This window comes from Rousettus aegyptiacus, unplaced genomic scaffold (assembly GCF_014176215.1).
Source record: "Rousettus aegyptiacus isolate mRouAeg1 unplaced genomic scaffold, mRouAeg1.p scaffold_m13_p_3, whole genome shotgun sequence".
NCBI classification, from domain to species: domain Eukaryota; kingdom Metazoa; phylum Chordata; class Mammalia; order Chiroptera; family Pteropodidae; genus Rousettus; species Rousettus aegyptiacus.
The window spans coordinates 54568349-54594667 of NW_023416306.1; the positions used below are offsets into that span (position 1 = coordinate 54568349).

The 26319-nt window shown below is 30.2% G+C and overlaps 1 pseudogene; it reads right to left on the reverse strand.

Annotated features, from left to right (window-relative positions):
* Positions 1 to 12915: 12915 nt before the first annotated feature.
* On the reverse strand, positions 12916 to 13034 carry LOC118600634 (annotated as a pseudogene).
* Between the last annotated feature and the right edge of the window lie 13285 nt (positions 13035 to 26319).

Genomic DNA, 26319 nt, shown 5'->3' on the forward strand with positions numbered 1-26319 from the left:
ATAAGCATTAAATTTTATGGCATGTGAACTACATACCAATAAGAAGCACTGTTCCACACAAAAGTGTAAAACTGATAAAATGTTTCTCAAATTTATGTGAAAGAAATTAAGATTTCTTTCAAGACAAACAAAGATGATGTTTTACATAAAGAATCAAAACGAAGTCTTGTTTTAACTCAATTTAAGGTTTATGAAGCTTCTGTTGGAAATATTATTTGAAAAATTATAAAGTAGATCAGCAAAACAGCAGGCAACAAACAGCTAAGAACAATGAAGTAATCTGGATCCTTTAAATGAAAAAAAAAAAAACTGCTTAGAAATAAATGAGGAAAATGGATCTTTTAAAATAAGTGAATTGGGGAAAGTTTCTGATTGAAACTGGGAAAATATATGATTAGATTCATATCTGGCACCATATGCAAATTGAATTTCCAACAATTTGTAGATTAAATGCAAAAAATAAATATTAATTGTCAAAAAACACATACCTTCAAAATTTAAGTTAAGGAATTTTAAGGCAAAAAAAAATCATAAAGGAGCACAGTGGTAAATAATCAAGTGAATAAACAAATTGCTCTATGGTAGAAAAAAAGCAGCAAAACATGTGAACATGTAACTCATGAAATATGAAAAATGGCCTATAAAGTAATTCATTGACTAACTGGTAATTTAATAAAACAATAAAATACCATTTCACTGAAAAAAAATTTTTAAAATATTACTTTTGTTAAGAAAGTAATAAAATCAAACTCTTCTTATCTCTAAGAAACATTATAGCATAACATTTTGGTCACAGTTAAGAAACTATAAAGTTGAAAAATGTGAATGCTGCAAGATCCAAACATTCCATATGTAACACTTTATCATATAGAAATGTTTCTACATGTGAAAATTAAGGCTTGTAAGAAAATGTTTAGTAGTAAATGATTAGAAACAATCAATATGATCAAATATAAGAAGTTAGATAAATATATGTGGAATATACATATGATGTGATATATATAGTAGGAATATTTATTTAATCTAAATATATCTATATTTATAGAACTAGCATAATGCTGAATTAAAGAGGTAGGTGTAAAAAATATGTAATATGTTTTGACAGCATTCATATAGACACACAAAACAATACTCCATAGTATTTATGAATGTAAATATATTAAAACATAATAAGAATAAATACCAAAATTATAACAAGAGCTGCTTTGAGGTAGAGCAGAAGAAAAATAGTTGTGAAAAAGAGTGAAATTTTCAAAAAGAATTCAGAGACAATAGGATGAAATACTAACTTTTGCTAATTTTAAGTGTTCTTTCTTAAAATTTTGCTTACACTTTTTATCTCAAAAATTAACTCAGAATTAGCCAAGATTTATTTCTCCTATATTTCCTATTAAATTGCACTCCAACTGTATGATGCAAATTTAAAAAATTAAGTCCTCTGACATAGTTCTGCTTAATGTTAAAAGGACTTCCTCCTATATTTTGCCTTTTTGGTCTGACAATGTGTTAATTATTAAATGAAGTATCCAATAAGTTGAAAGAAAAAACAGCAGGAAACCACTCAAGGTAGAATATATCCCTTTGATTAGAAGTAGTTATTTCTAAAATTAATTACATATGACATCAACTCTTGGTCTCATTATTTCTTTAACTTATACTTCGTATCTGGAAAGAATGGAGCTTTTTTTTTCTTTTCCTGGAAATTAGTAAGTTAATTGAGGTGTGCTTATGATATACTAAAAAAACCCTTTGATGAGTGGTGGATGTTACTTGGACTTATTGTGGTGACCATTTTGTAATATGTACATTTATCGAATCATTATGTATACCTGAAACTAACATAATGTTACATGCCAATTATATCTCAATTTAAAAACTATTTATTTGGTAGACTTTCATATTTTATGAAAATAAATTAAAGAGTTGACAGCACAAATCAGAGGGAAAACAAATGGGAGACAGATCTATAGATTGAAGTTCAAAAATTTTTTCAGTCTTGAGAAAATTCTCCTCACTGTCATGAAAACTCTAAGGGGATATCAAATTCTATTGAAAGAGAAAAATGAATCTAACCCAGATGAAGAGATATAGTCTGCCTCTGCCTCATTATAAGTGAACTAGGGCAGATATCTTAGTTTATCCAATTTTATCTGTTATAAGGAAATGTCCCTAAATTATCATTGGTAATTTTTATGCTTCATCGTCAACAAAATAAAAGGACAAAAAATATGAAATAGTACCGATGACATATCTTTTCTCTATCTACAAATTATTATTGCACAGTATTTACTGAGATTGAATGAAGAAAACATTATCTGAGACAACTATTAATAAATTATCCTATCAAGTAGTCTTTAGTACATTATTCTAAAAACTGATTAAAGTTTCATTTTAAAAGTCTTAATAACAAGAGCAGCGATGTTCATCTCACCTTATCAAACCAGTCTTTGAACCCTGGTTGAATCCTGAATTTATGCTAGGAGGTTACTGTGGTGCAATGGAGATGGGGGGGGGGGCAGGGGGGATAGTGGGTAAATTAGATTTAAAAGACACAGCTTAAAGTCTTGGTTTACATCCTGGTTCCTTAATTTCTGTTAGGTGAAAGTAATGAGAGCATCATGAAGTATTTATAACTTTGTTTTTCTAAGCCTGATTCTCTCCATAGAAAGCAATTTCCTGTTATACATCTGGTTGTAAATCCCATCACTTTAGGGGTCTCTGTAATCTCTATATTCAGAATCCAAATTCTTCTCTTTATTCTTGTAGGAATCAGGCCTGTTTTATGAATTTCCTACCACTGCATTTGCTTTTCCAGTTCTATAATACAAATTTAACTAATTCCCTATATTAAATACCCTCTTTAAAATATTCTATTTCTGTTTTACTGATGCCAAACCATTAAAATGTTTATATGGATTCAACAGAATAATTAAATAATTAGCCTTCTTGTAATTTCATAAAATTGTGAAAAATATCTATCCATCCACTCATTCAACAACAAAAATAGAATGGCATTAAAGTTAAGATCATGAACTCTGGAATTTAGGTGTCCTGGCTATAATCTGGGCTCTGTCAGTTACTATCTGACCAGGGGCAAATCACTTAAATTTTGCTTATTTTCTACACTTATTCTACAATTCTTTAAGTTTGTATATTATATTAATTGCAGTCCTTATGGATATGAAAAGACTGATATAAAGTTTTCTTTACTTTGAGATTTTCATTCTACTGAAAGCAGCACAGATAATTCAACAATTAAAAAGTTAAGTTTTATAGGAGCCCTCAAAGAAATTGTTACATCATCGATACTTATTTTACCTTATTTAAAACTATAAAATAGCCTATTAACTACACATAGCTACTCTAAAATTGATGATAATATTAATATTATCCTTTGTAAATCTATAGAATATATATGGTGAGCCCTGACAATACGGAGCTGTGTGTATTTACTATCCACCATCCTATGAGAATGCTTTTGGATACCTACAGGTCTATCTCAGTAATTATGACCACAAATATAATACCTAAGTCTAAATGGATCTTTACTCAAGTTCCTATCTTGCTAACATCTCTATGTTTATGGATGAAATAGAGGCAACTTGGAATCGAGAATTTACTTATAAGATTTTAAGCTTCATTTAACTTTCATGAAAGCTAGGCTATAGCATTGATGGCTACAAATAGAATATATTGTTTTTGGAAAGTTTGCGGTGGTCCTATCCACATCTATTACTAGGTCTGAAGATGTAAAATATTGCTTACAATTTTGTAGGCGACCTCTTATTAGCTCCCGTGGAAAAGTGGATCCAGTACAAGGATCCTGAAACCAGAATCTATAGTTATATATTTATTCATAATTTATTGTGGCTGTAAAGAAGCCTCAACATGTGCACACAAACCATATGTGTTATTTGACCTTTATCAATTGCATATTGATAGTCAACTGACCAGATACATGATTACACTTATTTGATCACTTACTTATACCTATTGAGTTAAAAGGGCCATTACAAATCCAGTCAATGCTTTGCTTCTAAGAACTGGATTTTCTTCCTTTCTCCCTGTAAATTCTCAACCTCCTTTGCATTCTTTTTTTCAGGAAATTTTATGCAGCCATACTAAATTGAGGCTAAATATCAGTACTCAAGTACTATATACTTTCATATCTAATTATCTTCTGTAATATAGTTTGGATACCTTGAACATAGCAGATTTCCAGAAACAAGAGATCTGGGCATTTTTATCTTGGGAATTCTCATTCTTCAGAATAGTAATTCTCTAGCTTCCCTAATTATATTTTCTCCTACATATTCTAAGGCTTAACCAATTACACAGCCTTTACTTTATTCTAAGTGGACATCTCTTCTTCATATTATGAAATGTGACTTAAAAAATTCATTTACAATTTGTGCATATTCACTTTCCAAATGAAGCTATAATTTCATCTTGTCACGTCTACTTTCAAGCTTCTATCAAAACATTAAATCATTTATTTTATCTTGATTATTGTGTTTGCATACTCCTTTGGGATCTCTCTGAGTTATATATCTGTTCATTATTCAGAACCTTGGGCATGTGTAACTCATTACTTTCTCTCTTTTAACAAAATTATACATTTATAATTCTAGCATATTGCTTCCAATTTCATCTAGAGAAGTAAACTACATTAGGAGATATGAAGTACATCAGTTGTGGATGTAGCAGACACATCAGTTATTCAGACAGGTCCTGTTGGCCTTCTTCATCTTTAGCAGAATAATTCCATACAGAGAAGTATTTCTTAACTCCATGCCTTTTCTTTATTAACAGATTATATATCAATACCTATCTGTGTGTCTAAAAACTGCCATAATTTTTCTGTACTACATCTCAGTTAAGGCTTAGTTAACATTAAAATATGAAAATTTCCATCTATGTTATCACAAATAACAGTATTTTATCTTTTCTTATGGCAGACTAATATTCCATTGTATGTATGTACATGTTCTTGAGATTCTTATGCTAAGCAAAATAAGTCAGACAGAAAAATAGAGAACCATGTGATTTCACTGATATGTGGGATATAAAACTAAAATCAATAAATGAACAACACAAACAGAAACTCGTAGATACAGACAACAGTTGAGTGGTTACCAAAAAGAAAGGAAAGGGGGAAGTAGATAAGGGTAAAAGATATGGCGATGCAAGGAGATTTAACCTTGAGTGGTGAACACACAATGCAATATACATCTAATATATTTTTGAAAAAACATTTAAAAACTAATCTAATTTTATTAACCAATGGTATCCTAATAAATTTAATTAAAAATAATAAAATAGTAAAATAAATGTGAAATTTTCCTATTCAAGTTCATGAATACCTAATAACTCTATTCTAATAACTCTACTCATGTGCACCTTGGTGTTCTCATACTCTTGGTTAAGAAAATATAACCCAGAGTTAGTCTTTCTCAGTCCCAGCTTCTAGCCCAAGTTTTATTCTACCAATTATATCTCTGCTTATCTTTTCACTAGCTTATCATTCTCACTGCAGTGAGATATTATTGAGGAAAATGTTTCCCAAGAGTACAGTCAACATCTGATCAACTTTCAAAAACATAAAAAAGTATTACTGTAATAATTATACTCATTCTCCCAGTTCTCCCTTACATAATTCAAAATTTTATATCATCATTTAGTTGATATAGGTACTCCAATCTTCAAAATACAGTTCTTAAAATATATTTACTATGGACTTTCAAACAGCAGCTTTGAGATGATAACTTCTCAATAGTTTCCTATTTTCCAGGTTAGTTGAACTCTTGCCCTAAAACTTATTTTTTTATTATCTCCCTTTAGAGAATTAATTTTTCTGACCTGTAAATTTCTAAAACGCTAACAATACATCTTCTGACCTCTCTGAAAAAAATTAGATCTAGGTTTTTTGTACCTTTTTCTTTTACCTTTTATTACCTTTACTTTTACACTTTTTCTTTTTCTTTCTTTCTTTCCCTTCCTTCCTTCCTTCCTTCCTTCCTTCCTTCCTTCCTTCCTTCCTTCCTTCCTTCCTTCCTTCCTTCCGCTTTTCTTCGTTCTTCTTTCTTCTTTCTTTCTTCTTTCTTCTTTCTTTCTTTCTTTTTCTTTATTCTTTTTCTTCTTTCTTTCTTTCTTCTTTCTTTCTTTCTTTTCTTTCTTTCTTTCTTTCTTTCTTTCTTTCTTTCTTTCTTTCTTTCTTTCTTTCTTTCTTTCTTTCTTTCTTTCTTTCTTTCTGCCTTCCTGCCTTCCTGCCTTCCTGCCTTCCTGCCTTCCTGCCTTCCTGCCTTCCTGCCTTCCTTCCTTACCTTTACCATAAGTCTAAGGCAGTTTTCTTTAATCACAGCAGTATGGAAATTTTAGGCCAGATAATTCTCTGTCATGAAGAGCTATGTTAAGCATTATAGTGTGTTTAGCATCATCCCTAGTCTCTACACACCCCACACCAGTAGTCTCCCAATCGTAATAATCGGAAATATCCCCAGAACAAAATCATGCTCAGTTGACAATCACTGGTTTAAGTTGGCCTGTGTAAACTTGGATCTCCACTGAAATGTTCCTATGTAATATAATTTATCAGTATATCTTTAGTTTGTCCTCTGATGTTTTGAGAGATGAAAGAATTTTAAGCCATGAATCTCTTTTCATTTAGAGCATTACAAAGTTTGTCTAAAATTTGTCTATCTGCTTACTGAGGTCATTACATGGTTTTTTGGCTATCGTTATTCTCAAGATAAAGGCATCTGGCATGCAAGCTTTCTTTGGCTTTTTGGCTTTGAATTTATATTATTTAATTTAGCTTTTTCCTTACCTCTAGTCCCAAGGTTTCTGTCAATGTGATAGTGGCCCACAAAATCCTTTTATTTATTCAAAAATAAATTCTGTAACATTTGTGAAGATAAGGTCATAATTTATATCTCTAAGGTTCACGAAAATGAATAATGAATAGCACGTTATAGAAAATAAAGCTATAAAATGAATATAAAGAAAGCTTAACCACTTAATATCCAGACTTTCTATTTACTTTAGATAAAGGTCAGGATTCATAACTCCAATGTCAAAAATTTTCTAATGCCCAACATATCTACCTGAGAAACACAACAAAGATAGTAAAATTATGTTACTCACCAATGTATGTAAAGTCTGTGGAGAGAAGCTCTTTTAAAATAGATGTTAAAAGGATCTCAAGAAAAGTGTTAATATCAAAGGTGCTCTGGTCAACTTGCTGAAGGCCAAAGCCCAGAATCATGTACTCTGACCCAATATAGAAAGACATCATGTATTTGGTCCCCAAATTCCACTCAGAAGTTCAAGGTTTTCAAAGTTCCCAGTCGTTATGCCAGATATTGTGATTTTAGAATTCCTATCAGTAGCACTTCTGGGATAGGAAACTAAAATTGTCCCTAATGGTTCTTATCTCCTGGTATTTGTATCCTTGTGTAATCCTCTCCTTTTCAGTTTGGGCTGAGCTTAGTGACTAAATTCTAATAAATAGAGTACTCCAAAAGTGACTGGATATTACTTCTGAGAATAGGTTGCAAAAAAGACTGATTTCTCTCTGGGGTAGTCTCGGTCTCTCACATACTTTCTCTCACAGCCTTTGCTCTGGGGGAAGGAAGCTGCCATTTTGTGAGCAGCCCTATGAACAAATTCATATGCCAAGGAACTGTTATCTCCAACCGAGAATTAGGACCTGGAACTTGAGCTTAAAGTGAATCCTCCCCCAGTAGAGCTATGCGATGGTGGTAGCCCTGGTCAATGCTTTGATTGCAAATTTTTTGAAGGACCCTAAGCCAGAAGCACCCAGCTAAGTCATGCCCACATTCATGACCCACAAAACTGTTATGTCTTTAATGTTGGTTGTTTGAAACTGCTTTGTTTGGAGGCTATTTTTATATCAAAATATCATTAAAATTTTATTTTTTTCTACTTAAATTTTAAGTTTCCACTTAAAAATATTTTTTCCACTTCGAGTTGTAACAATTCAGAAATAAGAAAGGAAAAACTAGAAATGAAAATATAGTTTTCAGCTTTTATACTGATAAAGCTGTAGAGTATAGAGAATAGTATGAGAGCCCAGTGGGCCTTAAGTTTCCTACCTAGGAATTGGGACAACCCACCTGATGGAAATTGGGAGGCCATAGAACAGACTCAATTATCTAGGTGCTTTCTGCCTCCTTTTCTTTGAGATGAAAAGTTGCTAAACTCCCACATTTAGCACTTTTGAGATATTAAATGCATGAAATAACATTCAGTCATAAAATATGAACCAATAGCTATCCATCCACCAAATAATAGATTTTATTTTGGAAGGAAAAGTAGGGAATAAGGCAACCAGACACAGACTATTAGGAAAATCTATTATTGAGAGAACAAGAGCAGTAGAGGAACAGTATTGAAGAGTAATCCTTTAAAAAATTATCAGGTATATTTAATTTATTTGCTTTTGGAATATCTCATTGAATTAAAAAAAATTTAGAGAGCAATTCACAAATTCAATCAAGTAATTGTATAAGTTAGACACATGACAGTGCTTGTAGAGAACACTAAAGACTAAAAAATGTTTTTTCTTCTCAATTAACTCATGTTCATATTTGGAAAATATAATGGATACATATGGAAATGTTTTTCACTTACACTGGTTGTATATCCTATGTAGGGATATGGTTAAGTGGTAATTCTCTGCCTAGTTTTGTCCCCTTTTCAGCATCACTGTCCTGGTTATTTCAGAGACAGTTTTGCTATTTTATTCCTTTATACAACATCACTTTAATCAAGGCACTTGTAACCGACTTTGCAGAAAAAGAACAATTTATCTTATTTGAGAAAGTTCTATCCAGATTTTCCTCTTGTTAAACCACTTTCCTAAAATATCCCTTCCATTTTTGTCCTTATAATATTATCTATCAATCAATCATCTGTCTACCTATAATGTTTTCAAATAATTTAAATATATGCTTTTTCATAGTTATTTGTGAATAGGGCCTCGTAGGATATATGTTCTTTTCCCCATTTTTCATAATCGTTTTGATAGAATTTGATTAATTTTACCAGGGTCATGTATTTATAAACAGAATCAGGAGAGGAATATAGAAATTTTGGCTCCTGTTCCATTGCTCTTTGCCATTACCATCATAAACTTTTTCATGTCATTTGCTCAAGAATTAATGTGACCTTCAGTGTCTTTTCTATCATAGGTGTCATATCACTGATATCATATCAATTCTACATCCCACAGGAAGCCACATCATTGTAATTTTAACATCACATTTTTGTTCAAAATATCAACCTTATGCTTCAATCAAACTAGTCTTCTCTTGACTAAATATGCCACTTGGTCTCCTATACTATGACTGCAAATGAAAAGGCTTTTAATTATCAGCCCGTCTGAACACTCTTCTCAAATATTAGCTCATATCCTACCTTATTAATGAAGAGTACCTCACAGTAAATTTCCCTTTTTTTTAACTCCACTATAATGTAAAACATGTCATAGTGTTTACTCTTATTTCATTTATTTTCATGTGTCAGCTGAGTTTTCCAATCTGTCTTGCATTCTTTTATGTCCTCAGTAGTGTGTGGAAAAGTGATATTTATCTATTTTTTTTTTTATTATTTGGGAAACACTTCTTGAAAGCCTACTCTGCACCAGTCTCAGGATTTACAAATATGAAAGAAAATACAAAAGATATGGTCATTGTCTTCATGGAGCTTAAATTTCAGTACTGGATATGCTGGAGACACACCGCATACATACTTATTAATAAATTGTTTATTTTACACTATAGAACTTTTAAAAAATATCAGATAACTGACATTGGAATCTACCTTGCTATTACCTAAATACTGAAGATCTTCAAGTACTTTAGAAAATAAATAATAAAGAGAGATTGAACATATTCTTTCACAAACAGAATCAGGTATTTGATCTTTATTACCTCTCCAGACAGTTCTCATTTTTCCCCTTCTACTTTCATTTCCCATTGGATTTCTTACTCTTTCATTATCTTCTTATCCTTTTTCAGCTTTTATCTTTTCCTAATTCTGTTTTTTAACAGAATATGAGTGAGCACGACAACTAACTATTTCTGGACTTAAGCTCATAAGGTGTTATTTTCATAGTGGTTTAGTCTTCTTGGAATTGACTCATAAAAATTTAAAATCGTTTTACTTGTTTGAAGAAAAGATAATATTTTCCACTTTTAGACTGAAAATAATATTATAAGTAGTCTTTACAGTAATCTTTCTTTTGCACATGTAACCTATGATTTATTAATTCAGTTTTTTATTTGTGTGACTTTCTTTATTGAGCCATTGTGCCTATTGTTTAACATTGACACAAAGGATGTTATTTTCTTAGATTGGTAGTAAGTGGATGCATCATTTAAAGATCGTGGTGGTTGTGAGGAGCATGAACCTGATGGTTTCAATACGTAAGGATTTTTTTAATCCTTTTTTATCTTGAGTACCGGAACAATTTCAGCTGCTAAACCAATCAGACCAGAATTTCTGAAATTCTGTTTACTTTTCTTCATTATCCTTGGTGGGATATCATAACTCTATAAATCATGACAAAACTCCAGTAGGAAGATTGGCTGGCTAAAGTAGGAAATAAATGTTTTAATATTAATTTCTTTTAAAATTAAGAAAAAATCAACATCATGGTAGTATATATAATAATGAACCAAGCCAGGATATATTTGTCTTTATACAAACACAGCTGTAAACGTTTATTTATTTATTTATTTGTTTGTTTGTTTGTTTGTTTGTTTAAAAAAGGCCCCACAGAGTCTAAAAGTGTCTATGGTCCATAAGAGTCATAATGCAGCCTTACAGATTTGCCTAGAATTGAAGGGTTTCTGAGATAGGATATTTTTGGTGATAAAAATAAGATAATCTCAACAACAGCAAAAAAACCCAACAATCTCAGGCAAACTGAAATGATTGGTCACTCTCAAGAGCTCCCATCACTTCAAGTAAACTTGTGAAAGTCACTTTTTAGTTCTTAGCCTCTAAAATTGAGGAAAGCAAGGGAGAAGAGAGTATAATTAAACGCTGAGTAGAAAACCTATATTTGACATAATTCATGCCTCAACATTTATACACCCATCTTATCATAAAATGTTTTTATATGATTTCACACTTATGCAAAAGAAACAATTTCTGAATCTTGTCAATCACTGTCGACAGGTCTTTATTAGTTGTAATAGATTACTATAATTGTAGTTATTTAAAAAATAGATTTATTCTGTGTTCTACAGTTCAGAGTCCAAATTGTGTTAGTAGAGCTGTATTCCTTTTGGAGCCTCTAGAAAGAATCTGTATGCCATTACCAGCTTCTAGTTCCTGCCTAGTTCCTTCTAGCTCCTTGGCTCACGTTCCCTTCCACTATCTTTAAAGCAAGTAGAATAGCATCTCCCTCTTCTATGACCTCTTCTTCCCCTCTTATAAGGGCTCTTGTGATTATTTTGAGTCCACCTGAAAAATCCAGGATAACCCCCATCACAAAATTATTAACTTAATCATGTCTGAAAAGTTTCTTTTGAATGTAAATTGATACATTCACAGGTTCCTGAAATTAGGACATAGACTTCTTTGGGGAGACATTATTCAGACTACCACAAAGACCAATCAAGTATTCTTAGGTCATGTATCGGTTAATCCTGCCTAACAAAGCCAGGTTCAAAGAAACAACTGTAAGAAAGCAAAGCCAAGGATATCAGATAGATTAACTAGGGAACTTACTCCAATATCAAGGCCTGAAGTTCCCATTATTTTTGGCCAGGATGATGTTATATTGACTTATAATTGCTGTATGTCTGTCATGAGCTTATCTTTATTTTTACTCCTGACATCTGTCTTTCAATTTGAGATTACTTCTAACCTATCTTATAGTGTATTAATTCTATTTCAGTCAAGCTAATCTGGTAAAATTATTTTTTTTCTTATATATACCTATTTATAATTTTTAAAAAGCTTTCCATATTAAATTTTGTAGGATAGTAATTATATTTTATTTACATGTCTTATCCCATAAGATGATTAAATTTCTATCTAGTGATTTTATTTCCATTGTTTCTGTTTTACTTACTTGTTGGCCAACTTTTTTTTCTAGCTTGCTTTGTTATTTTTTATTATCAAACATTTTATAAAATATTATAAAGACTAATTGAGGACCTGATAATAATCTTTCTTTGGACCTATTCACTCACTTTACTGATGAAAGAAAGTGACCTAGGCCTAGTCTAATATCCTTGTCAACCAGAATTGGGTAAATAGACTAATTATATTCCTTGGAAGAAGTCATAAAAATTCTATGCATCCACCAATATATTCTGCCCAGAAATCTCCACTCTCCATTGGGAATTTGATAATTTATATTTGTAGATCTCTCAATTTACACATTAAATCTAGTTTATGTATGTAATTATAATAAAAATAAATGTTTAGCTACCAAGATAGAGCCTATTTGCCAATTTTTAATGCTCATCACAATTGTACAAGTAAAACATGTCAGTGTCGTTTATTATTTTTTCTATAATTTTTTGCTTATATTAAATACCAGATGTCCAGTTGAATATACAGTTTCAGATATTCTGGGTACAGAAAAATATTACAAGAAATGAAATACCATCAAAATATTATTTGGAGTCTTCCAAAAGGGCAAGAGTGTTATATATAAATCTTCAAAGGGTATATCAAGTCATAACTTTTAGAAAGTATTTTTGTGTTACCAAGATAATTCTTATAGTCTTCTCTTTTATAAACTTGGCAGAAATTCCATTATCATAGCCTAGGGCAGTCAAAATCACCCTCATGTTCAATACAATTCTTTAGTTTTATTTTTCTGTATCTGAATCTGCAGAATTGTTGTTTGTTTGTTTGTTTGTTTGTTTTTAACACCTACAGCACCTGGTATTCCTAAGAGGTCTCCAATCCAAGTACTAACCAGACCAGACTCTGCTTAGTTTCCGAGATCAGACACGATCGGGCACATTCTGGGTTGCATGGCCATAGACTCAGAATTTATAATATAATATTCTATACTCCAGTCATATAGCTCATAATTTAAACAAATTAACTAAGTAATTTGGAATGACATCTCTCAAAAGAGTAGATTTATCAAATTATTTTTTCTCTGCCCAGCTTTCATTACTGAATAAAATTAATTGTTAAATAAAATTTTATTTAATTATACTGGAGATATTTATTTAATCCTTATCTTTCCCCTTTACTTATAACACTTGATATTTTTATTTTCTTGCATTGATTATAGTTTATTCAACATTTATATAAGTATTTCCTTTCTAAATGAAATAATGTATTTGCTTTTACCCCAATCTCTTCTTTAGCCAAATTATTGTCAACTCCTAGAAGGGAAAGAAACCTAATCAATAACAGCTAATTTGTCTTTCACAACATCTCGAAGTCCCTAAACATGCCTAACAGGCAAGAATTAAAAGCGCTCTGAAAAGGCAAAATGAAACACAAAAAAAATATGTGAACTAGCCTGTATAAACAAGGCACTCAGGACCTCAAAATGAATTACAGTAGGACAAAGCTAAATAACTGGATTTTATAGCTTACTTGGCTATCTAGTTTGTACACAATTGGCTGTCAGAAACAGTAAATCTTTCAAAAGTGTACATGAAAATAAACTAGCATAGCAGCTGGATCATTTATTACAGGGAATTTCCATGTTATGTCTCTCAAGTAGGTAAGGCTATTTGAATTATTCATGCTTTCCTTTATGCCTGGAATATTTGTCCCCGTTTTGTCAGTGTGTAAAAATTTTAATTATTTCCCAAAAATCAATGTATGTGTGTGTATATGTGTGTGTGTGTGTGTATTTACAACATCACACAGGATTCCCATGATTTAATCAACCGTATCTAATACAGCATATTTTCCTTTCTAGTACTCCCATCATATTATCAGAAAAGTAAGACCATGCTTAACTACGGATTTATGTACCTTTTTATTCCTGTCTAAGCCCTGTTTTGTTTTGTTTTGTTTTGTTTTAAATATCCTATGTTTAAGAGGTTAATGTAAATATCACATATATTTTAGAAACATTATAATTGATTTTCAAATATTTTTATTAATAGTTTTTCATTGAAAATACATTTTTTTTTTAAAGGAGCATTATACACTTAACTGTTAACTCTCACCTCAGAAAGATACTCGGGTAAAGGAATATGATGTTGCTGCTCTTATGATTTTTATCTACAAGATTTAGTACATAGCAATTACCAAATATATGCCTTATGAACTTCCTATTTTTTTCTGCAAATTACGAGAAGTAATATTCAGTTCAAAAAACATTAATAGATAGACAAATAAATAGACAGAATTTCAAAATTTCTCTAAAATTCCTTTGTCTGATATTCCAACCTAAATGAAAAAAAAATTGGGAATTTAGTTTATGTATTCTTTCCTTCCCAACCATAAAGATGATAGAACCGATACAAAGACATTTTGTTCTCTGAACTACCTGCTTGCTTGTTAGTTCCTTCATTAATTCAATGCAGAGCTACCGAGAATATCATTGCAAAGTTACATTTGTTAAATGATGCCATACCTTGATGTGAATAATAATAAACTAGTATTTCTTGAGTAAAATTTCAGAATGTCATTACCATAGCTGTAAAAATCATTAAGACTACATAATCTTGGGCCCCAGTCTTAGGCCAAATAAATTATAATTTCTGCAAAAGGTATCCATTACATATTTTAAGCAAATTTCCCAAACGTTTTGAGAGGTAAAAGCTGGTTTGGGTAACACTGGAACTTTGTGCATGACATAGTTTTTTGTTCTAAAGCAAAGAAAACACAGTTGTTGTATCAAATCTCCTGAGCCAACATAAATGTTGCCTGTATCACTTATAGTAATGAGCTTTAATTACTTCCATTTCACACATTAATTTCATATAGCATAAGAAGGAAAACCAGATAACCAAAAGAAAATATTATATAAGACTCTATAATGAAAAAGAGTCATGTCTGGCTTCATGGGAATGGAATGATAATGAGGAATCAATGATGAGGAAACAATAGTGTTGAAATCCTTAGATAATTAAAGAAGATTTCTTGGTCCACTAAACTCTGTGGTTCATTATAAACATGCTAGTGTTGAATCTTCTTGTTTCTTTATAGTATTTTAATGCATTTAAAAAACAGTTAACATGTGTTGCATTATTACCTATTTTTGTAATGAACTTTGCATGATTTCAATACAAAATTAAAAATATTTGTGTAGAAAATTTGTCTCGGTTTTATGTCCTTCAGGTCTTTATTATTAATTATTAAATAAGATATACTTAGTCAAACATTCTTTTCAACTTGGAATACAAGAGAAAACATTTTGGGTATATTACAAATGAACATACAAAATTTTGTTAGGTTTCATTGTAAACATTTGGTTAGGTTTGGTTGAAAACATTTCTGTTTCCCTTTTATGCTTAATATATCTTTTGTGTTTTAATCTAAATAATAATAATGGAAATAGTTATATTTAGTATTGGACTAACATAAGTATCAAACTACCTAGATTCAAATGTCAATTTTATAACAGCTTAATAAACTGGGCTTCAATTTTCTCATTTATAAAATGATAGAGTTAAAGCGTTAAATGATGGTATTTTAACAATAATACTTTGTACTTATTGATATTTAACTTTTATTTGCATGAAGAAAATAAAATCAGTGGTATTTTAAATTTTTAACAACTTGAGATATATATATATATATGTATATGTATACATATACAAATTTCTACTTTTGAAGAAATATATTTACCCATGGTTTGTTTTATATACTCTATTTAAAAGAGTAGCCAGATCACTTGACATAAGTGCTAAAGTAACCATTTAAATATTTTATAATAAATTCAGAAGCAGATGACCAAAGAAAACTGCTCTAGGAATATGTCCCTCCAAATTATCTTAATGTTTTGAATATATTTCAAAGTGCATTAAAAAATATTCAAAAGATGCAACAATTTTAGTGTTTTATTATTCTGAATTATAGCACTAAAGTTTATGATAACCATAGTTGCAAGACTCCCTATGGGTATTGTAGGACTTCTTCGAGAGGTAAGTATTTGTGGTTCTCATTAAAGGTTTTGTGCTAGAAGCAAACCACTGAGGTTGAAGAGGCTCAAGAGAACTGAATACTCTAACACATATGATGCTTTATTGTTTAAAATTAAAAATAAATAATAAATATATTATGATTTATTCTATCTGTTTTTATAAGAGGGAAAAATGTATAATACTAAATTTTCTATAAGCCAAAATTATAAAATGTTTATTTTCCATACCAGAAATTATTTATTATAGAAACTTTATAATCCTCTTAGATGACATATAATCAAATCACACAATATATCATTTCATTTATTTAAGAACTTAATGTTTCTAATGGACTATACTTTTCTTAGCTTCAAAAAAGATCTTTTCAAAAGAACCTAAAAAAATAAAGCCAAGACATCCTTCTTGTTTACTAGACTTTTGTTTCAGACTAATAACCAGGTTCTTTAAAATGTCATCCAGAACCCTTCAGAATCAGAACCTGGCCTATTGCTACAGGTTTATCTCTTGATATTCTCTTTCAAAATATTGTACTTCACCCCTATCAAATTATTACTATTCTAAATACCTTGTGCACTTTGCTGCCTCCTGTCAAATGCTTGTCCCTTGAAAATACCACCAGGACAACCCGATAATAAGGTGAAGCTGTATTTATTCTTACCCAGGTAAGGGAGATAACTAACTTGACAGATTCTTAGCAGAATCTCATAACAGAAGGGCAAAGTTAGTACATTTATGAGGTTTTGGAATCTTGTTTAAATAAAGTTTTTCATTGTGAGAGCTCAAAAAGGATTAGGTGAAAATTATGATATAAGAATTTAGAACTGTTATACCCAGCAAGGCAAAGATTTTGAAGTAAGGGTTTGGAAGTCTCTTGGGAAATAATCAGTCATTTGATTCTATCTACTTAAAAGTTGAACGATCTGAGATTTATTTAAATGCTTTTTTAATTTTTTCCTAAAAGTTTTTATAAAATAGAAAAGTTATTTGAAACTTTCATTTTCGAAGGAAAAAGTTTTCAGGAATATTATTTCAGGAATATGTTTTGATCTTGAAAATACTGCACTAGTAAAGTCAGGTTAGTGAAGACAGACAAGTACTAAACGCAGGTCGATGCAGTGGATGAACTGTGTGGCCATAGTCAGTTTCTGATTTTCACTCTTTATCTTTGCACATCTCTTTCTCTTCTTCTAGATTGCTCTCCTTTTGGACATTTTGGGCAACTTCTTCTAATTTTTTTTCTAGTAATTTTGGTGTAGTCATCCCTCCTGAGACATTAATGACAATCTTTTTGTTACTATTGTCTTTACTGCTATTATTGATCTTTTAAATACAGTTATTATAAGATTACATGGTATTTAAGAAAATGTAGTTTGCAATAAAATGTTATATTTACTCACATATAATTATTAACAAAATTTAATTTCTTTGCTTCAAGTCCTATGAAGAGCTAACATAGATCACAGCAATATTCTAAATCATCCATTATTTTCTTCCATTCATTTACTTAACACATTACCACTTTTTAAAAAAATGCCAGAAAATTTTCTCTTATTCATTACCACATTGGCATCCTTTCTATCCTATAATCATTTTTGTTCCCAATTCCACCTCAGTCTTTCCTCTCAATCATTCTCAATTACCGAATTTAAAGTACTCCAGCATAGTAAATTTTGTGTGCTCAGGTCTTGTAGTGTCTGTGGGAAGGGAATTGTAGAGAAAAAGTACGTAAAATTAGATTTCTCTTTAGTGGGCAGGGAAAAATCTGATAATGCTTCCTCTCCAATTTCACTTCAATTTCTATTGTAAGTATTGGGTCGCAAGCCTGTATCTGCTGGTAATTGATGAAAACCTTGAAAGGACGTACCAGATCTTATTCATACTGATATTATAAACAAAAGTGTCACAGCTTGTGTGTCTTTTAAAGTTTACGTAAATGGCAAAATGTTCTTTAAAAATGCCTTTTTCATATATTGTACTATAACAATTTGTTCATTTTCTATATAATGAATGACTGTATGTATTTGAAATGTAGAAGCTGTATAAGAACACAACATACATAATAAGTTTCTTGGTAAGCAAAACCTTAGATAATTATTGTATATTATTTTCTTTTATTTAAAAATATTTAAATGATCATTCTTTTACATATCTACCTAAACATATACACTTAAGGACTCTGCTAGTGAAATTATCAGTCTTTTGATAGTTGCACTTTCATTGTTTAACAAATATTTCCAAATTGATCTCCAAGGTGATTGTATGAATATCAAAGATTGTTTTCTATGATAATATGGCATTTCATGGGTTGTGGGACTATCCCTAAAAACTATGTTAATGTTTGTCACTGCTAAGGCCATAGAGTGTTTCTAGTTCTGAACACATTTGGAGGTTAATTTCTCAATTTATGTCCATGTATATCAAACAGGTGGTATTAATTATGACCTTGTAGTCAAGCATGGTGAAGTATTCAGTTTCTGAATTATCATGGGAGGGGGTCTTGTTCTGTTATGTACCCTATATGGGCCACAGTCTCCCTTTGCACTTCTACTTGACACTCGGCAGATATTTTCCCCTATGGATCAGTCCTTTGTGACTTTCAGCTATCTTCAGTTATCTCAGTTGTTAATTTTTTTTACAAGTTTATAATCCAGACTTTATTCCTCTCCATCTACTTTTGGGGCATAAATTCTCAGAGTGTGGTCTGGGACCCTTGGGGATTCTGAGACTCTTTGGGAGGATCTGTGAGATAAAAACAATATTCATTTATTCTCTCATTAATATCTTAAGTTTTTCATGACATGTGATATCTAAACAGATTCAATAAAAAAACTGATAAGGAAGGGAATATGGCTGTAATCTATTAATCTAGACATGAAATTTATAAGTCTTATAAATTTATTAATAAAGTTAATAATAAAATTTGTATTTATGTTTAAGAATTATTTACAGCTATTTACATAAATTTATAAATAAGTTTTAAATTCTCAATTTTAATTTCTAATAGAGTCAACATCAATCTAATATAATAAGTGAATAAAAATAGCTCTTTGAGTTTAATTAATATTTCAGAAATAAGTGGTTTCTAAGCAAAAAAGTAGGAGAACCACTGCTGTGGGGCATCAAACCATAGTCATAAAGATCATAGTGGTTCTAATTATGGTGTAGGCACCTGGACTTTAGTTCCCTCCCAACTGAGTTTATTTTTAATGTCTTTCATGGAGATTTATTTTTCCTGATTCTAAGCTCCAGAATTTATTAATTGTTTTTTTTTCTCAGCATTATTATATGTGAGAAGTAGAAGAGAGAAATTAATTTATCAGTTGACTCTGTCGAATTAACTGAAAGCGTCCAGTCATTTATCTTAATTTCCCTCCATTCAATTCAATTCATCTTCATTTTCCCCAGAGTGGCAGTATTCTATGTAAATGCCATCTGACTTACAATAAACACATCTTAATGTGAATGAAGTTACAGTTGTAAAAGTGCAATTGAATAAAGGTTTCTTTGTTTTGTTTTTTTTCAGAATGTCAAAAGAAAAATATTTTTACCCAGTTTTATAGCTATTCTATCGTATGAATGTACTGATTTAATCATGTGTATGGCTGGATCAAGAAGACCAACACTGAATTCACAGATGATAGAAATAAAACACGTAGACACTACAGAAGTCTTTTCTCACTCCTTTTGAAAAACAATACTCATAATCGCCATACTTGATAGTACTTAAAATTGAAGTGATCAAATGTGTGAGTTTTACTTACCTGGCTCTCTGACAAAGTAGAGGATAAAAGCCTATCATTTCTTTATTTAGCACTTATAAATTGTATCTTGTACTATTTGGAACATGAGAAGTGAGATAAAGATAATAAACATAAGACTTGATGGCTTCCCAAAGTCCCTCTTCCTTTTCCCATGGACCTTAAATGATGGTAATCATCAATACTTTTGTGAGGTAAGGAATCAGGACTAAGGTGTCAAACCACCCTGGCCTACCAAGTCAGTCACAGTTTTAGAATTTAGAATTTCATAGCCTAGACTTACCAGTGTGGTTGACTACCCTCATCAGACCATAATAAACATAAGACAGCAAGCATTCTATTCAATAAGTTATGATGTTCAAGACTAATGTCATGATTCTGACCCTGAAATTAATTTGAGCCCATTGTGGCAGGCTGACTTCAAAGATGTTTCTTAAGGTTTCTTCCCTCCAGTGCACACAGCCTAAGTATTTCCCTCCATTTGAGAATGAGACACATTAATAACAATAATAATAAACTTTAAACTCAAAACTTAAGATGTTTAATTAAAAGGAATGAGATGAATTTCATGTATATTTTGGAAGAGAAATTTTATTAGGTTGCTGAGAAATAGAACTAAAATATGTGTATATATATATATACACATATATATAAGTGTATATATATATAAGATTTTATATACGTGTGTGTATATATGTGTGTGCATGTATATATATATACTTATATATATATGTGTGTGTGTGTATATATATACTTGTATATATATATACTTATATATATATAAGATTTTTTGTTTTTTTATATATATATATATAAGATTTTTTGTTTTTGTTTTTGTTTTTGTTGTTTAACAGCACAGGACATCAACTTGGGGCAAGAGAGTCTCAGGTTCCGTGAAATACTACAGGATCCTATTAAGTCACTATTTCACATTTGTGAAATTTTGTAATGCTATGGGTTTTTATATAAAAATCAAAAGAAAAATAAATGTACAATATATATCTTAGTCTTGGTAAGTATTCATTTTTATTCTTAACAGTAATTTAAAGATATTTTATCAATGTTAAATTTCAATGATAGGCACAATTCTGGCAAGCACACTTGCTACTGAATTCTTAAAAGAGATTATTTGAATATTTATTCAATAATTATGTTGAATGAGAGAGATATACTAGAGGATAAAATTGCAAATAATTTTTAAATTAGGGGAAATTAGGGGAGACTATGATAGCCCTTCGAATTCACAAAGGCTGAAAACAATTTCAAAAGCTTGTGTCTGAAATCTAAAGAACAGATTTAGACTTTTGACATTATCTGGAACTACCTTAGTGGTATTCAGAAATATATGAGGCTTATTATTATTCTCTGCAGTATGGATAGAAATCAATACATAGGTACCAGAGATGAAAGGGTATTATTCAAGAAAACAAAAGAACCAAAGAGATTAGACTGCGTTTTGAATTGTGCAGTAGAACAGAGTAACAAAAACAGTAAAACAACCTTTAGAATCATGGCCTAAAACAACATCCTCGAGCTATGAAAATCATGAAAATCACAGGAGGTGAAAACTGACTTCACATTCTCCTAAAAAATATCAACTAACCACATGAAATCTTAACCTTCTGCTTGACTCCAGTGTTATTCCTCATCTAGCAAATTGTGTGTGAGCACAGGAACTAATTGATGGAGGGCTGTATTCAGAACATGGGAACAAAACAGAATAGATGGAAAGCATTACAGATACAGGATTTGAATGGCTAATCAGCATTAGAGAATTTTAGAGAAAAAAAAGACACAATAGTTTGCAAAAGGATATTAGTTGTACCCTTTAAAATCTTGATATTTCTCTGGGTGACTCAAAGTTGAATCTGTGGACTTATGATGATCTTTTTGATGAAGTTACTATTATTTTTGACCTTTTGTGAGTAATGAATCTGAGGAATAGAAATATTTGTTAGTTTGATCTTTTGTAAGTAACGAAGTGATATTCAAATCAAGGCAGTTTGACTAGAAGAGTTGTGTTTTTCTCAAGTAATCTATGAAAAAAATGAGGACAAACACAAAATCTGAGTGACAGGAATATGAACATCACCCTAACAGGAATCCTGGGAGAGACCAGAGAATAAAGGAGAACAATAATCAAATAAATAAGAATGAAAATTTTCCCAAAACTAGGAGAAAACATAAGACATCTGATCAAAAGTTTCTATAGAGTTGTAAATACATATATAATAAAACACAATATAATAAAAATTAAGTATATCTACCAGCAAGAGAAAATTTCAAAACTTCTCTGAAAGAAATATGGCTCATAAATAAATGAGAATCAGATTTCTGCAAGATTACTCAAAAGCAATACTAGTTGCAATAAAAATATAAAGCAGTATTTTTAAAGTTTTGAAGGTAAAGCTTTTCAATTTAGATTTTGTATATTGCTGAATTATCTTTCAAGATTGGTTAGCTACTGCCAAACTACAGTTTTTTGATATGCAAAAAAAAAAAAAAATTTGTCCCTCTCTCTGTGACCAACAAAACTCAGATGATTCAGTTTAGGTACATTCCTCCATGCTCATTTAGAAAGAGACATAATTTCACATCAAAAAAAGTTTTATCAAAATATTTATTAAATTTCTAAACTGGACCATATTATATTTTACTTTGAATATAAAAAATAAAGTGCAACCCTAATTTTATAATGATTATGTAACTAGAATTGATTGGAAGAATTTGTATAAGTTGGCAATAGTTTCATTATAATTTGAATTTCGAATCTCTTAATTATATTACGAATTAATAGGAATGTATTTCCTCTTTTAAATTGAGAACTGACTCTACAGCTGTTATGCAATGAATGAAACAATTAATTTTCAAATATACAGATTTCATAAAAATATTTGCCTGTATGAGCTTAAATGCTTTCTATCTTTTATCAAAGTTAAGCAGAAGTAGCACAGAATATCACTACTCAAATCTTCCAACAAATTTTATCTGGCACTTGAAGATATCTCTTAAACCTATAATTATCTATAGTAGTTTATTTTATACATAATTCTATGGGTTAAAAAAACTTAGATTCCTGAAATTATGTATTTTTGAGATCTTCAATTTCTCAAGTATTTTAAAAAATATATTTTCAAGTTAGATTATATACTTTGACATACTATAAAAACAAAAAGTGTAAGAGGTATTTGTTGATTTTTACTTCAAAACCATAAGTTCTAATATTATTTAAATACACAAGAATATCATCCAGACTAATATAATTGTTATCTGGTAATTAAGTTATATATTTTATTTTTTAGAGTACTTAAATAAATCTATTTACTCTCTCTTTATTCTTGCATTTCTTGCACTTCTTCCAGAAAAAAATCTCTTTGACAAAAAAAAAAAAATATATTGAAAGGGATGTGGAAAAACTATTTCTTTTTACTAATAGATAAGTTGCTTTTAATCATTTATTAAACAAACCTAATGAAATGTTTGCCCTTTTCTCTCTGTTTAAAAAATGTGTCAAATGACTTAAAACCAAACCACATGGTGAAATTCTAAGGACATTCTAAGGAATAATTATCTTTTTAAAAAATATAAATTGTTATGTATAATTTCAAACCTTCAAAAGAGTTCTCACTATAAACTCTTACTTCCGCCTACAAAGAAGAAAAGTATAATATCATACTATTTATTCTATCCCACTTTGTGTGACACATTGAAACACTCAGTGAATATTGAATAAACTGAATTTTCTAACGTTCCCTTGCTGTTCTACAACAAAAGGATATAGAAAATTATCAAATCAAACTCTCCCTTAATTAGAAAGATTATCATTAATACTTTGAAGATGAAAAAATAATATTTGGGAAATGAGAATTGAAGGAAAATGGAATATGTATTTGCAAACTAAATAACAGCTTTGTTATGATTAGCATGAAGTTATCACAGGCTATATAACATATGTTAGGAAGGGTACTCACCTCTTGCCATGTTGAATTAATTATGCTGGTAAAATTTATCTAAAACTTTTTATTTCTTAAGCATTGAAATCTCTTTTTGTTTCTAAAGATAGCGTAATCAGAAGTTCCATTTAAGCAGACTCATTTATCTACACATATATTCAGTAAGTGTATCAAATACCTACTGTCTATGGGGCACTAAGCTGGGGGATGGGTGTATAAAGATGAAAGGACAATCTTAACCTTCAAAAACCTTTCAATTTACTTTAAACTCTCAAAGGTGAAATTTTGAAAGGAATGGATATTGTTGTAAATGGCTGTAATAAGTCACATGTGTGATGGTAACATACTTTTATGACCATCAATAAATATTTTCTTTTGGTTTCTTGAATACATTTCATTCTCTTACTAAAATATATATCTAAACCAAGAGTCAAGAGTAAAAGAGGGTCATTCAAGTATTAGTACTTCAGTATTATCTTTAGGAATTTTCACACTGAGAAAGGCCACTAGTACTAAAGTGCAAAACTGACTAATTTTGCAAGAGGTTAAACTTTGTCTCAGTGTATTTATACATAAGCATATTTTCTTAGCTTTGGCTCTGACCCTAAAACAGTCTGCAAAATTACCTTTTAAAATGTCCTGAAAAACTATCTATGTAATCAATTTTATGTTATTAAGCATTAAGATGAGAGGTTAGTAAAAAAACAAAACCAAAACAAACAAAAAAAATCGCTAAATCTAATTACTTTTATAGTGTTTTAAATTAATATTCTAAAAATAAGGAGAAATTATCCACTTGCATTTATATTTCTTAGTAAGTACTTAATTTTTGTAACAAAAATGTTCCTAATAACAGGAATATCTAAAGTGGTGAAAGCTTAAGGATATTCAAAGTCTTATTACATGATATCTTTTGTGATCTTTCAAAAAATCAATGTGTTCCCTTTCGCGTGAAATTTAATGAGCATTGACAAACACACAGCCATGAAACCTCAGCAAAATCAAGAGACAGAGCATTTACATAACCTATAAATACTCTTTTGCACCATTGTAGTTAATCACTTCCTATACCGTTGGCTCCAGATAATAATATGCTTTCTGTTTCTACATATTAGTTTGTATTATCTAGAATTTTATATAAATAGTATATATATTTTGATGTCTAGCTTCTTTTACTTAAAATAATAATTTATAAATCTATCCATGTCGCATGCATTAATAGTTTCCATTTAATACTGAATAATATTCTATTGCATGGAGATACCACATTTGTTTATCAATTCCATTGCTGAAAGGCATTTGAATTGTTTACAGTTTTTTAGCTATTAGCTTTTGGAATTAAAGCTGCTATGGGCATTCTTAATAATTTCTGTGGCCTTGCATTTTCATATCTCTTGGTAAAGGCTCTTATGAATGGTGCATATTGAACTTTACAAGAAAATATCAGCATTATCTAAATTGTCTATACTATTTTAAAGTGTTTTTAACAGTGTATGAGAGTTTGAATTGCCACACAACCTATTAAATACTTTTTATGCATTTATGTGGTTTATAAGTTTTCCCAATTATCCTATTTATGTTTGCAAAGTTAGCTATATTTTGTTTTGTCTTAAATATCAATGGCCTAAAATAATTTTTAATTAGTATTTTAAATAGGAATACAAATATCTGTTACAATTTGCAGTATTACAATATTATATTTTAATTACTAAATATCTAAAATTATTCTTAAACTTAATAAAATACAACGAATATTGATTTAATTTGCTCTATCATTTTTATACTTGTATGCTTTCTCAGGTTGTTAAATCCTTATATGTTATAGAATATCAAGTGAATCTAGAGTTAGAATTACAGACCAGAATGGTTTAGTTTGACTTTCTCAGTGTATTTAGATTGCCTAGAAATCAGATTTTTAGTCTGGCCTGGGATCTAGAGCTATAGGTATTGAGCATGATTTCCCTGTGATAACAAGAAATAGGTTGAGACCAGCCATAATCTCTATTCCAATATGGAACTAAATGCAATGTCTAAAACCAGGATTCCTTTCACAGCCTAAGTCCTTTGAGATTTACTTTTTTTTTTAACTACTTTTGATGCTATCATCTAATTAAGGTAGATGAACAACAGCAAATCAGGATACTCTACTATGTTAGATTTAACTAACTTATTTACCATTGATTCAATTTTTTAATTATTGGAATCATATCACTGCCCTTACATATTTATTTCTTATTTTTATGTAGGCAGGAATCTAGACTGTGCAAAAGTATAGTTTGTGTCTTCTTATATCTTAGTTATGAATTTGGCCATTCTCACATGAGCATGTTAAAAATGCTTAATAAATGTTTAACATAATAAAAAGTTAAAAGGCTAATTGTTTCACACATAACTCTATACTATATCATGCCTATTGTGAACTAATAATTAAAGTATGCATCATTGTTCTAAAAGCCTTCCCTCACACACACACCTTCAATGCCACTAAAACTGATATTA